Raw genomic sequence first — 12,747 nt, forward strand, 5'->3', positions numbered from 1 at the left:
GGTCATTTGACTGTAGCAGTAAAAGCAGACGGAACCACAGAAAAGAAAAAGGGCAAATATATCAAATACATACAGATAGTTGTAGAAATAACACTTAACGCATATCTGAAACCTTAGGAGAACTGCTGTAGCTTCCAGTGGAGGAATTGGGGATTCAGAACTTTGGTGGTGGGGATGATGTGGAGTTCCACCTCTGTTGACATGTAATTTTATAAATCAATACTAAAATCACTAATAAAAAACAAAAGTCATCTTCCTACTCTGAGTTCTTCAGGTCAGGAAGAACAATTAAACTTGTGTGAGGAAGACTGATGAGAAAGTATAGGCAACTAAAGGTAAATGCAGGGCCTGGTTCTGGTCTGTTTCTGGATGTCTCATGAGATCCTGGTCAGACATCTCAAGAGGGCAGTGGTTCTTCTCTTCCTTTCTCTGTAGACCAAATGCATCCTGAGGGGAATCCGTATATCTGAGTCCGTCTCCTTTCTGGTTCTAGTTCCCCTCTCACAAAAGCAATTCTTCTTGCCCCAGATTTTGTGAGTGACATATTATTTTGTGTTCTTCTGTACTTTGAGTTTTATAAACAGCACGGTAAGGTAGTCCTCCTCCTCCTCCTCTTTCTTTTCCTCCTTCGTATTCTCCCTTCTCCTCCTTCTCCCTTTCCCTATGCCTCCTTCTCATTTTCTCCCTCCTCCCCCCCTTTGGCCCCCTCTCTCTTCTTCTCTCTCTTCCTCCCCTCTCCTTCTTTCATGTTTGTCTATGAATGAGTTCACCTTAAGGCATTGGTCACCTGTACTGAGAGGCACCCTAGTTCCTGAAGCTACTGTCATTTCTCATCTTTTCTCTATCTCCCTTCAGAAGTCTCCTTTGCATTTTTTCCCCTCCTCAGCGTAATACTAACACATGACAACTGCCTGTAGTAGTTTCCACTAAATTTTTTGGAAGTAGCAGAGGGTATTTACTTAACATACAAAATCAAAGACCAAGACCCATAGAAATGTGTCCATTCTAGCCACAGTGAATCTTGTTGAACGTTATGGCTCACCCCTTAGATGTAGCAGCCTGCAGGGCCACTCAGACTCCTCCAACACCCCGGCACTGGGCTCTAGAGAATGTCTCCAGTTGATTGCTGTTGGAATTTATAATGACTGCTTTCCTATATTGTATAGGTGTGTCTCCCTCTCCACTGGCCTCCCTGCTACCATCCACTGAAAGGTTTCTTTCAGAAGAGGGTCAAGTATGGAAATCACAAGAAGATTGCAATGGCTTTATTGATTTTATCTAATTTTTAAAAAAAATATCTTTATTGATTTATTGGCTAGAGACAGTAAGAAATCAACAGGGGATGGGAAGACAGAGAGAGAGAATCAGAGAGACACCTGTAGCCTGGCTTCACCACTCGTAAAGCTTTCTCCCCTGCAGGTGGGTACTGGGGGCTTGAACAGGGCTCCTTGTGTGCTGTAATGTGTGCGCATAACCAGGTGAGCCACCACCCGGCCCCTAGTACAATGACTTTATTCAGAAATTCCTTTGGGATGCCTGAGCATTAATCACATTTATTTATTTATTTATTTATTCAGTCAGTCATTCATTTAGTCACCCTATTCAGTGTTCAAATACCAGCAGCAAGGAAACATCTGATATGTTTAACCTGAGTCCTCTGCCCTGTCCACAGGGACCCACAGGACATTCTAAAGGACAGACGCACTGGACATAGTAAAATAGAAATCATGGACACAGTTTTCGAAGGGAGCTGGGACAAAAGGTGGGCAGTTCAGAACAGTCCATGTCCACTGCATCACTTATGTATTTATTTTTAGAGAGAGAGACAGAAGCCACAGCACTGAAGCTTCCTTCAGTGTGGTGAGGACCAGATTTGAACCTGGCTCTTGCACGCAAAGCAGCATACTATTCAAATGAGCTATTTCACAGCCCTACTGTGTCCTTTACAGAAACCCCAGATAGCTCTGCATTGATTACCCTTGTTTCAGTATAGACATTATTGGCAGCAGATGAGTGTGTATAGAAAGACAAAACAGGTCTAGGTAACAATGTGTAGGTGATCTTCTTTGAGTCATAGGACTAAGGTAGGTTTCTTTCTTCTTTTATTATTTTTTTTCTATAGTGTGCATTTATCCCTTTTTAAAATAAAGCTTAAGCTCTATGTTCTAAGATGAATGCAGACTGGAGGATACAGTCATTAGTTACTCACAGGAATAGCAGGTTTGTAATGTTCCTTTTAAAATGTAACACCCAGGACCAGGTAGTGCTGTACCCAGTTAAGAGCACAAGTAACAGTGCACAAGGACTCAGGTCCGAGTCCCTAGTAGCATTGTGAGTGGGGAGGAAGTGTTGCAGGTGTCTCTCTTTCTCTGCCTCTCTTCCCTTTCCTTCTTAATTCTCTCTGCCTCTGTTCAATAAATAAACACATAAATAAGAAACACAATAACATTTTGTAGATGAAACACCACACAGAAACAAAACCAACCAACCAACAAACAAAAAGCTAGACCCTCCCTGCTCCCACTCTACCCCATAAACACAACAAAACAGAGAAACAAACAGAAAATAGGCACCCACCCAAACTGGAAAGGATATAAACTTGCAGGCTGACTACAGAAGGAGATCATGTCTTACTTTTCTGTCTGAGCCACCACGCTGCTTTTCTGGTATTTGCTCCAGCAATAGGTTTTCATTGCTGCTCTTTTCTGAACAAAAAAAAAAAAAAAAAAAAAAAAAAAAGCTGTTATGAGATGGGTCCAAAGACCTAATTTTTCCCAACTGTATCTCTGTGGAAACAGTCTTCCTGTGTGGGGAATGAAACTTGGGAGGCAGACAGTGGTGTGTGGGAAAGAAGGACTCCTATTTTGAGGCCTTGAAGAACTACAGTCAAGCCATTTCCTGCCCCTGCAGGGATGATGAAACACAGTCTGTCCCCATGAGAGGGTCACACACCTCTGAGCTGTGTTAGCGAGAACCACCATCTAATTCCAAGCCTAAGGCATGGCCATCAGATACGTTGTCTTCTTCCTCGACCCTTCTCCCAACTTCTTGTACCAGTTTTCATGATCAAATTTCATGATCAAATCCCTTGGACCAGCTGTTACTCGCTTATGAGAGTTCTCCATCACTTGTCAGTTTCCTAGATCTTTCCACCTTTGAAGTTTTCTCATTTCTGGTATTTATTTCCCGCTTCCTCTCAGTATTTCCCCTTCTCTTTCTACAATGTCTGCAGCTCTGGAGATTTTTGCCTGTGTCTCTGAGTCTTTTGTTTCTTCCTTAGTTCTCAGAGTCTTAGTTTCTTTCTTAGTTCTTAGTTCTCTTATTCTGAGATTCTATTTTAGTCAGACCATCTGTCTGACTGACCGAAGGGAAAAATCCCTAAGTTTAATCAGTCCCTGCTGTTGGAGGTCTCTGCTTCTACTGTGTGATTTCCAGGGGGGTGGGGGTGGGGCTGCCATCTTCTGTTTCCCATGATGCTTCAGGAGAACTGCCTGCTCAGACTTTGGGCTGTGCTCATTTTTTCCTCCAGCTAGTGAATCCTGCATCCAAATCCTGGGTTAGAAAAAGACAAGACATTGTATAAATATGAGTTTCTGTGAAGTTATTGTGTTGTGTGAGATAAGCCAGAAAAAGAAGGTTGAACACTGGATGATTTCACTCATAGGTGGGATTTAAACAGCAGGATCAGGGACCAAGTGGTGGTGCACCTGGTTAAACACACACACAATACACTGCACAAGGACCTGGGTTCAAACCCCTGGTCCCCATCTACAAGGGGGAAGCTTCACAAGTGGTGAAGCAGTGCTGCAGGTGTCTCTCTTTCTCCCTCTCTATCTGCCCCATTCCCTATCTATTCCTCTGTCTCTGAAATAAATAAATCACAAGAAATTTTAAGTAAATAAATCTTTAAAAAAGAAAGCCAGCTATTAAAAAACAAGCAAGGGCAGTAAGGGAAAAAGACAAGGTGGAACATGGACTGGACGTGGTATATTGCACAAGAGCAAAGGTGTTTGGAAAAGGTGAGAAAGGGAAGAAATGGAAGGATTTGGGGTCCTAGTGCATGGTAGTAGGAAAGGACCTAGGCTGGGGGTGAGAACATCTTGCCCACACCTGCCATGGGGAGATGAGTAATTCTCCCCGTGTGTCAACAACTGTACTGTGAGCCGTTACCTCCAATAACATGGAAATAAAAAGATGTGTTTATGGTATGTTGGTGTTTCCTTCTCCAAGAAGTTTTTGCTAATTTTACTAATTAGCACTAGTTTTGCTAATTCCAGAATGAGAACAGAAACAGTTTTTGCTATCCTTGTTTGCTGTAATCTGTAGGACACAGAAAGGTTGAGAAGGGGGAGGGAGACAGACAGGGAGAGGGGTAAAGAGACACCTGCAGCACTTGCTTTCCTGCTTGTGAAGCTTCTCCCCACAGTGGGTACTAGGAGCTTGAACCCTAGTCTTTGACATGATAACATGCTCACCCAGCTGGGTGTGCCACTGCCGAGACCCTTCCCCCTTTCTCTCTCTGTTTTATTTTCTTTATTGGAGAATGAGTGTTTTACATTTGACAATACATGAATAACATTTCCCAGTTTTCCATATACCAATACAACCCACACTAGGTCCTCTGTTACTCTTTTTGGACCTGTATTCTGCCCCCACCCACCTCAGAGACTTTTACTTTGCAATATGCCAATTGGTGCAATACGCCAATTCCAGTTCAGATTCTACTTGTGTTTTCTCTTCTGATTTTATTTTTCAACTTCTGCCTGAAAGTGAGATTATCCCATATTCATATATGGGATATATCCTAAGGAACCCGACATACCCATCCTGTTGGTATGTTTCATTTTGATTTGTCCCCCTTCCCCCCAACTCTGAGAGAAATGGTTTGGCCCTTGCTAGTTTTGCGTCTCTCTTTCTCCCTGCCCCGTATGCTAAGGACATGCAGAGTCCCAGCAGCAGCTGGGGAGAGAGAATGATGGGGAAGCACATGGTGTGGTGATTTGCCCGTTTGTGAAAAAAGATTAAACTGCAGCTTCTCAGCCCAGCTGTGTGTCCTTGAGTCTCTGTCTCTGTCTACTGCCGCAACGCTAGCCTGGCCTGCTAGAGCTCTGAACTTTAACAACAAATGGCGACCACGTGGACCGGACCTGCACATATCTCAGTTAAGTGAAGACAATTTGGCTACTTATGCACTATGGCCTTCTTTTCTGCTTGTAAAGAGATCTCCAAAGGCCTCTGCTCTTTCTTCACGAGACTGTTTCACTGTTTCTGGAACATTTATCTCTGGACCACTCTGTGGTTTCCGCCCAACGCCAGCTGCTCGGCCGCTGGGAGCAGGGCAGCAGACATGGCAGGGCCATGGGGCAGGGCCACGGCAGCCTATCATGGCTGCCACCCCGGGGCACCTCGGCCCACGCCTTCTGCAAAGCAGGCCCGCCCGCCCTCATGCTATGAAGTCTGGACAGATCCCGGACCACCACCAAAACTGGGCCCCCTGGCCGAGATCTCCAGCTTGGGTCTGAAGGCAGACAAGCTAGAATACGCAGAGATTCGTCCAGAGATCACAGCCTGCAATTCTAGAAGTGGAGCTGTGCAGGAGGCCCCACCTCCAGATGGTGATCCCCCAACAACAACTAAGACAGTACAGATCTAAATTCATGTTTAAAATGACATGTCTTCATAACAAAGCTTTCTCTCCTTGTGTATTAATGACCATGTTTATGTGTGTGTTTAAAGTTTGGTAAACAGTAACTTTAAGGTTAAAAATGTAACTTTAAGGCTAAATTCTTACCAGGCAAAGTTAAATGAAAAAGGTTTTCAACATAATTCTCATAAAGATAAAATTAACTTACATTTAAAGTCTGAGGTAAAAATTAGTTAAAAATCAATATATTTTAACTAAGTTGGTAAAAAAAAAACCTGCACACACCTAGGGTGTGTCTCCATCTTGAATGGGTGTAACAAAAGGTTAAAAAGACGTTGTTGATATGTAGAAGTCTCCAATTCCTTCTCAATTAGAAACGTTAGATTACACAATGGCTATGCTAATGATTCTCACGCCTGAGGTTTTCTTTCCTTGATTCTTATGTCTACCTTTTCACATTCTATTGTTTAAACTTTAAACAACCTTAAAATCATTCTAAAAAAGACTTCTAATTGTAATAGAGTTATCAATTGTGGTAAACTTCTAACCTGCTACAAGTTTTGTTTCATAAGTAAGTGAATTGCAGCTGTCAAGTTCTCTACAGAAAAGCAAAATTCCGATGGCTGACATTCTCCATTGAGACAGACGTACAATTCTTCGGTGGACATCTGCTTTGGCCTCGCATTTCTATTGGACTCACTGGAACACCTCTGGGACACTTTGCACAAAACTAGCAGCTTCCCCTTATGCTGCTGGGTTTCTCAAAGACTGACTGCAGCCATGCCTTGGGACTCTAGGCCTCACCTTCCCCCCATGCTAGAAAATGCCCGTTGAGGCAAGTACACCCCCCAGAGGCAAGAAATGTTTTTTTTAAGCTGATAAAGTTTTGCCCACAGAGGCAAAAAATGGCCCCCTCAGGCCTTCCCTTTGCAGCACACTGGTTCTTGTTACTCACTTACATGTTTCTCCATGTTTGTGCCAGTTTCTTTTTTGAAAATGCCTGTACAATATAGGTTTCTGTTCACCCCACACCCCTGATACTGTGGTCATTTAGTTAAAAACAGAAGGAGGAATTGTTGGTATGTTTCATTTTGGTTTGTCCCCCTTTCCCCCAACTCTGAGAGAATTGGTTTGGCCCTTGCTAGTTTTGAGCCCCTCTTTCTCCCCGCCCCCTATGCTAAGGACTGGCAGAGTCCCAGCAGCAGGCAGGGAGAGAGAATGATAGGGAAGCACATGGTGTGGTGATTTGCCCGTTCGTGAAAAAAGATTAAACTGCAGTTTCTCAGCCCAGCCGTGTGTCTTCGAGTCTTTATCTCTGTCTACCGCAGCAATGCTAGCCCGGCCTGCTGGAGCCCCTGAACCTTAACAACACCATCCAAAAATATCTGTGTACATATATGTTTTTAGCAGCACAATTTGTAATAGCCAAAACATGGAAGCAATAACAGATAACAGATGAGTGACTGAGAAAGTTATAGTATATATACACAATGTAATACTATGCATCTATTAAAAATGGTGACTTCACTGTTTTCAGCCGATCTTGGATGGACCTTGTAAAATTCATGTTAAGTGAAATAAGTCAGAAACAGAAGGATGAATATGGGATGACCCCCGCCCTTGTTTTTAACATGGTGCTAGAAAATGGATTCAGGGCCTTGCACAAAGATATGGCCTTCTGGGCTCAATTTTTCTTCTCTTTCTTCTTTCCTTCATAGATCAAATACCATCAGCAGTGGCTGTTGGTGGTACTGGGGACCAAACCTGGGACCTGTCACGTGGTAGTACTTTGCACTACTGCTGCTCTATTTCCCTGGCCCCAATTCTCTCACTCCTGAGAAAGGGAGAGAGAGAGAGAAAGAGACACACAGAGAGAGAGAAATCCCATCACTGAAGCCTTCTTTTCTTTTCTTTTTTTTTCATTTCTTTTCTTTTTTGCCTCCAGGGTTATTGCTGGGGTTCAGTGCCTGCACCATGAATCCACTGCTCCTGGAGGCCATTTCCCCCCCTTTTGTTGCCACCTTGTTGTGGTCATTATTGTTGTTGTTGATGTTGTTATTGGATAGGACAGAGAGAAATGGAGAGAGGAGGGGAAGACAGAGAGGGGGAGAGAAAGATAGACACTTGCAGACCTGCTTCACTGCCTGTGAAGTGACCCCCCTGCAGGTGGGGAGCCTGGGTCTTGTACCGGGATCCTTATGCTGGTCCTTGCACTTGGCAGCTTGGCATCATGTGCGTTTAACCTGCTGTACTACCGCTCTGCCCCCTGAAGCTTTCTTTGATACAGCTGAAAATAGAAATTGTTCAGTGGATTTTAGGGGGGGGGTGGGAAGGTTCTAGGCTGAGTTACTGCTTTCTTCTCGATGCTTCCTGGTCTCTATGTGAGTGACCCTCACATCTCTCTGATGAGGCCTGGTGCTCAGTGTTCACGCTCTGGCCAGGGGGAACCTGAAGGGAGGGGAGTGTGTCTTCCAGAACTTTGTGCCCAGTAGGTGATCACCAAACTCACTGATTTCTTCTCCTCCTGAACATCTATCTGTAGACAAGACTAAGCACCTATGAATATTTCCTGAAATCTACAAGCAAATAATCAAGAGCTTGTGCAGTATCATGTCTTCTCTTCCTCTTCTTCAAAGCTGAGATAGTCTGACTCTCCTCCACTCCCTCTATCCTTCCTTATCCCCTCCCCTTTCCTTCTCCCCTTCCTCTTCCCCCTCCTCTTTCTATTCCCCTCCCCCTTCCCTCTTCTCTCCCTCCTTTCTCCTCTCTCCCCTTCCCTCTTCTCCTCCCCACCCCCCTCCATCTTCCCCTTTGCTTCCCCCCCCCACTCTCCTCTCTCCCTCCTCTCTCCCCCCTTATTCTACCTTCCCCTTCAGGCTCTCCTCCCCACTCTCCCTCTCCTTCCCCTCTCCCACTCCTTTCCCCCCTTTTCTTCACTGTGATGTAGATGCTTAACCACTTGTGCCACCTCCTGGTCCTCTGGTATTCAGTTTGTTGTTGTTGTTGATTGTTGTTGTTTTTATTAATGGGGGGGGATTAGTGGTTTACAGTTGACAATAAGACATAGTAGTTGGTCCATGTGTAACATTACTTAGTTTTCTGCAGAACACTTTAACCCCCGACCCAGGTCCTCCTCCACCTTCATTTTCCAGGACCTGAACACTCCAGGCCCCAGAGGACCTGGGATTTTTAAGAACAAGTCCTTTAGGGTTCATTGCCTCTGGAATTCAGAATCCATGGAAGAGGGAACAGAAACAAAGAAGGTGGGGATCAAAGGCCTGTCCACTGATGTGGAGAGGAGCTGTGAAATTATCTAATCAGAGAAGATACCCAGGGTTCATAGGGAACTTCAGTTCCCTTTCAAAGGCATGGGTGTTAAGGTAAGAGCAACACAATCAAGAGAGAGCACTGCAGCTGTGCACATATTTATGCAATCCCCCCCCATTTTGTTAGCAAGTTAATGGTTTATATTATGGTTATTGACACATAGGTTCAGTTTCTTATCTCCAGAGAGCTGTTTGCAGAACGCTCTCACTCCCGGCTAGGACCTCTCCCATCCCATCATCAAGCAGTAAGAGCCTCAGAGTTTTTGACTCTGGTTCAATATTTTCTATCTGGTCTGAATTTCTCTCTGTGTTTTCCTTTTCTACCCATGTTTCTTAAGTTCCACCTAGCTGGTATTTTTCCTTCTATCTCTCTCTTTTAATATTTTATCTATTCCTTTTTTAAAAAAAAATTGTTGTTGTTATTGATGCTGTCATTGTTAGATAGGACAGAGAGAAATGGAGAGAGGAGGGGAAGACAGAGAGGGAAAGAGAAACATAGACACCTGCAGACCACCTGTGAAGTGACTTCCCTGTAGGTGGGGAGCCTGGGGCTGGAACATTTTGTGCCACCTGTGCTTAACCTGCTGCGCTACCACCCAACTCTCTCTTTTTTGCTTTATCTCACTCAACATAATGCCTTCCAGTCCCATCTAAGATGAGACAAAGGAGGTGACACCATCATTTTTAATAGCCGAGTAGTATTCCATTGTGTGTATATACCATGACTTTTTTCAGCCACTGTTGTTGAGCAGCTGGCTGTTTTTTTTTTTTTTTTTCCAGTTGCTTTCAATTCACCATAACTTCAATATACCCTATTCCTAATGGTTTGGCTGTATATGGGGAAGTGACTTAAGTTCTTGGGCAATTAGCTGGACACACCCATCCCACCCCCCACTCCACCGGAAGGAGCTGGGACTCTGACTTCACAGATACAAATCCGACTCATCCAATCCTGCTGTTTTGGGTCCATAACATTGTTAGCAGCTCCCCACCCCCCACAACATCTCATCTGTCTCAGGTGGGGGTAGACAGCATAATGGTTATGCAAAGAGATTCTCATGTCTCCAGGCTGCAGTATTCTGGTTCAGTACCCCACACTGCTATAAACCAGAGCTGAGTAGTGACCTGGTGAAAGAAAGAAAGGAAAGGAAGGGAGGGAGGGAGGAAGGAAAGAAGGAAGGAAGAAAGGAAAGAAGGAAGAGAGGGAGGAAGGAATGAAGGAAGGAAGGAAGGAAGGAAGGAAGGAGGGAAAGGGCTGGATGGTGGTGCTTGGTTGAGTGCACATATTATAATGCACAAGGACCCAGGTTCAGGCCCCTGGTCCCCACCTGCAGGGGGAAATCTTAATGAGTGGTGAAGCAGGGATGCAGGTGTCTCTCTGTCTCTTCTGCCCTTTATCTCCTCCACCCCTCTCAATTTCTCTCTGACTCTATACCATAATAAATAAATACATAAATAAATAAATAATATTAAAGGGAAAAATAATCCCAAGTCCTGTCATTCAGGAAGTGCTATCTGGTACTAATTAACCTTGACCTTGTCTCTCTGCAGCCTCCAGCATTGAGCCTTAAGCTTGGACCTTGAGCTCAAAATTGCAGCCTTCAGCTGGCGAAAAGGGCCAGGCCTGGACTCTTCAGAAAATCAGTTTGACTTCAGCAAATATTTGCTGAGCCCCCTTACTTAGCTGTCATTTCTGAGACTAGAGTCTCCTGAAAATACATAGAATTAAAAAAAAATGTTTTAAAGCCTAGCTGGCGTCAAGGTGGCTAAGTAAATAAGTAAATAAATAAAGCAATTACAAAAGATGAGGAAACCCCACTTGTTTTCATGGTCCTCTGTAGCCAGTTGTTAATTACTAGATTTAAATGGATTTGCATATTTTAGCTTCTTGGGCTTCTTTAACCTCACAATTTAAGGGTCTGTTTTTAGGTGGGAGACATTTCCCATGATGGCCTCTTATTGAAATGTCTTCATCTGGACCTTAGAGCCTAGGGCATGAAAGTCTTTTCCATAATCATCATGCTGTCTCCCCAGTCTCTTTCCTTTCCTTTCCTTTCCTTTCCTTTCCTTTCCTTTCCTTTCCTTTCCTTTCCTTTCCTTTCCTTTCCTTTCCTTTCCTTTCCTTTCCTTTCCTTTCCTTTCCCTTCCCTTCCCTTCCCTTCCCTTCCCTTCCCTTCCCTTCCCTTCCCTTCCCTTCCCTTCCCTTCCCTTCCCTTCCCTTCCCTTCCCTTCCCTTCCCTTCCCTTCTTTTCTTTTCTTTTCTTTTCTTTTCTTTTCTTTTCTTTTCTTTTCTTGCTACCAGGGTTATGGTTGGGGCTCAGGGCCTGTATTGAGTATCTACAGCTCTCAGCCATTTTGTCCTCCCTGTCCCTTCCTTTCTCTCTCATTAATAGGACAGATAGAATTTGAGGGTTGGGAGGTAGAGAGGAGAAAGATAGACATCTGCAGACCTATTCACTGCTTGTGAATCATCCCCCCTGCAGTGGGCAGCAGAGCAGTGGGGCTAAAACCCAGGTCCTTGCACATAGTAACATGCGCTCAACCATATGTGCTAAAGCCTGGCCACCTTAAAAAGAAAAGGAAAAACATTAAGCTGGGGCGCATATTCCTGCATGCTTCTCTCAATTCATATCAAATAATATTGCATCTGCCGATCCCAGCTTAATCAACACAATGAGTGTCACCTCAGCATGCTTCATTTCAGACTGTGTGCAGAGACTTCAGGTGTGGAATGACAACCCTTCAGCTTCATTACTCAGGTGGGACCTTTCCTTTCATAGTATTCTCTAATTCCATCCTAGGCAGTTCACTTCCTAACAAAGTCCCGAAACCTAAATATAGACCAGATCCCATGAGATAGAGCATGTGTTCACACGTATCCATAAACTAGGGTAAAATATATACCTGAAAGCAAAAGTATACAAGAGTCTGCAGTGAGTAGCCCCCAACTCTTCATCTGCACTATTCCAGCCTTTAGGTCCATGATATCTCAACGATTTGTTTGGCTTTATACGTAACTCTCTTTTCAGCCACCAGGTTCAGGATGCCAGCATGATGCCGACCAGACTTCCCTGGACAGACAACCCCACCAATGTGTCCTGTCCAGATCATCTCCTGAGAAGTATAGCAACAAAGTCAGCAGATGCATGGTGCAAGGTGAGCAAAAAAAAAAAAAAAAAAACGCTAAGTAAAACAGAATCTCTCTCTAAGTGACTGGAGAAAATGATTCAACTGGTAGAGTGCAGGACTTGAGGGCTTGAGGTTGGGTTTCATCTCTAGTAAGTACTGGTTTCTCTTTCTCTTTTACAAAACCCTACCTCATGTGCAACAGACAAATATTGTTTTCTTTATTTCTTTTTGGTACAAGATTTAAAAATATATATTTATTCATTAATAAGAGCAGGAGAGCCAGGGCATCACTGTGGCATATTTGACTCTGCAGTTTGAACTTAGGAGTTCATGTGTCACAGTCCAGTCCACTGTTCATTGTGCCACCTCCTAGGCCCCTTTTGTACAATTTTTTTTTGGTAAATAAATCAACTTTTACTAATATCAAGATAATATTTTTTCCAATTTATCAGCTTTCACAGGTAGATTTCCCCCCCACCCCCACTTTCCAGGTCCTGATGGAATTGAAGAACTGGAGTTCAGAGCCCTCTGGTCATCTTCCTCCTATCGTTTCTCCCTAATTGGGATGGAGTTCAGAACCCTCTGGTCATTTTCCTCCTATCGTTTCTCCCTCATTGGGAGTAAGGACTAAAATTATTTATGGGATGC

This window comes from Erinaceus europaeus, chromosome 3 (genome assembly GCF_950295315.1).
Source record: "Erinaceus europaeus chromosome 3, mEriEur2.1, whole genome shotgun sequence".
Classification (NCBI taxonomy): domain Eukaryota; kingdom Metazoa; phylum Chordata; class Mammalia; order Eulipotyphla; family Erinaceidae; genus Erinaceus; species Erinaceus europaeus.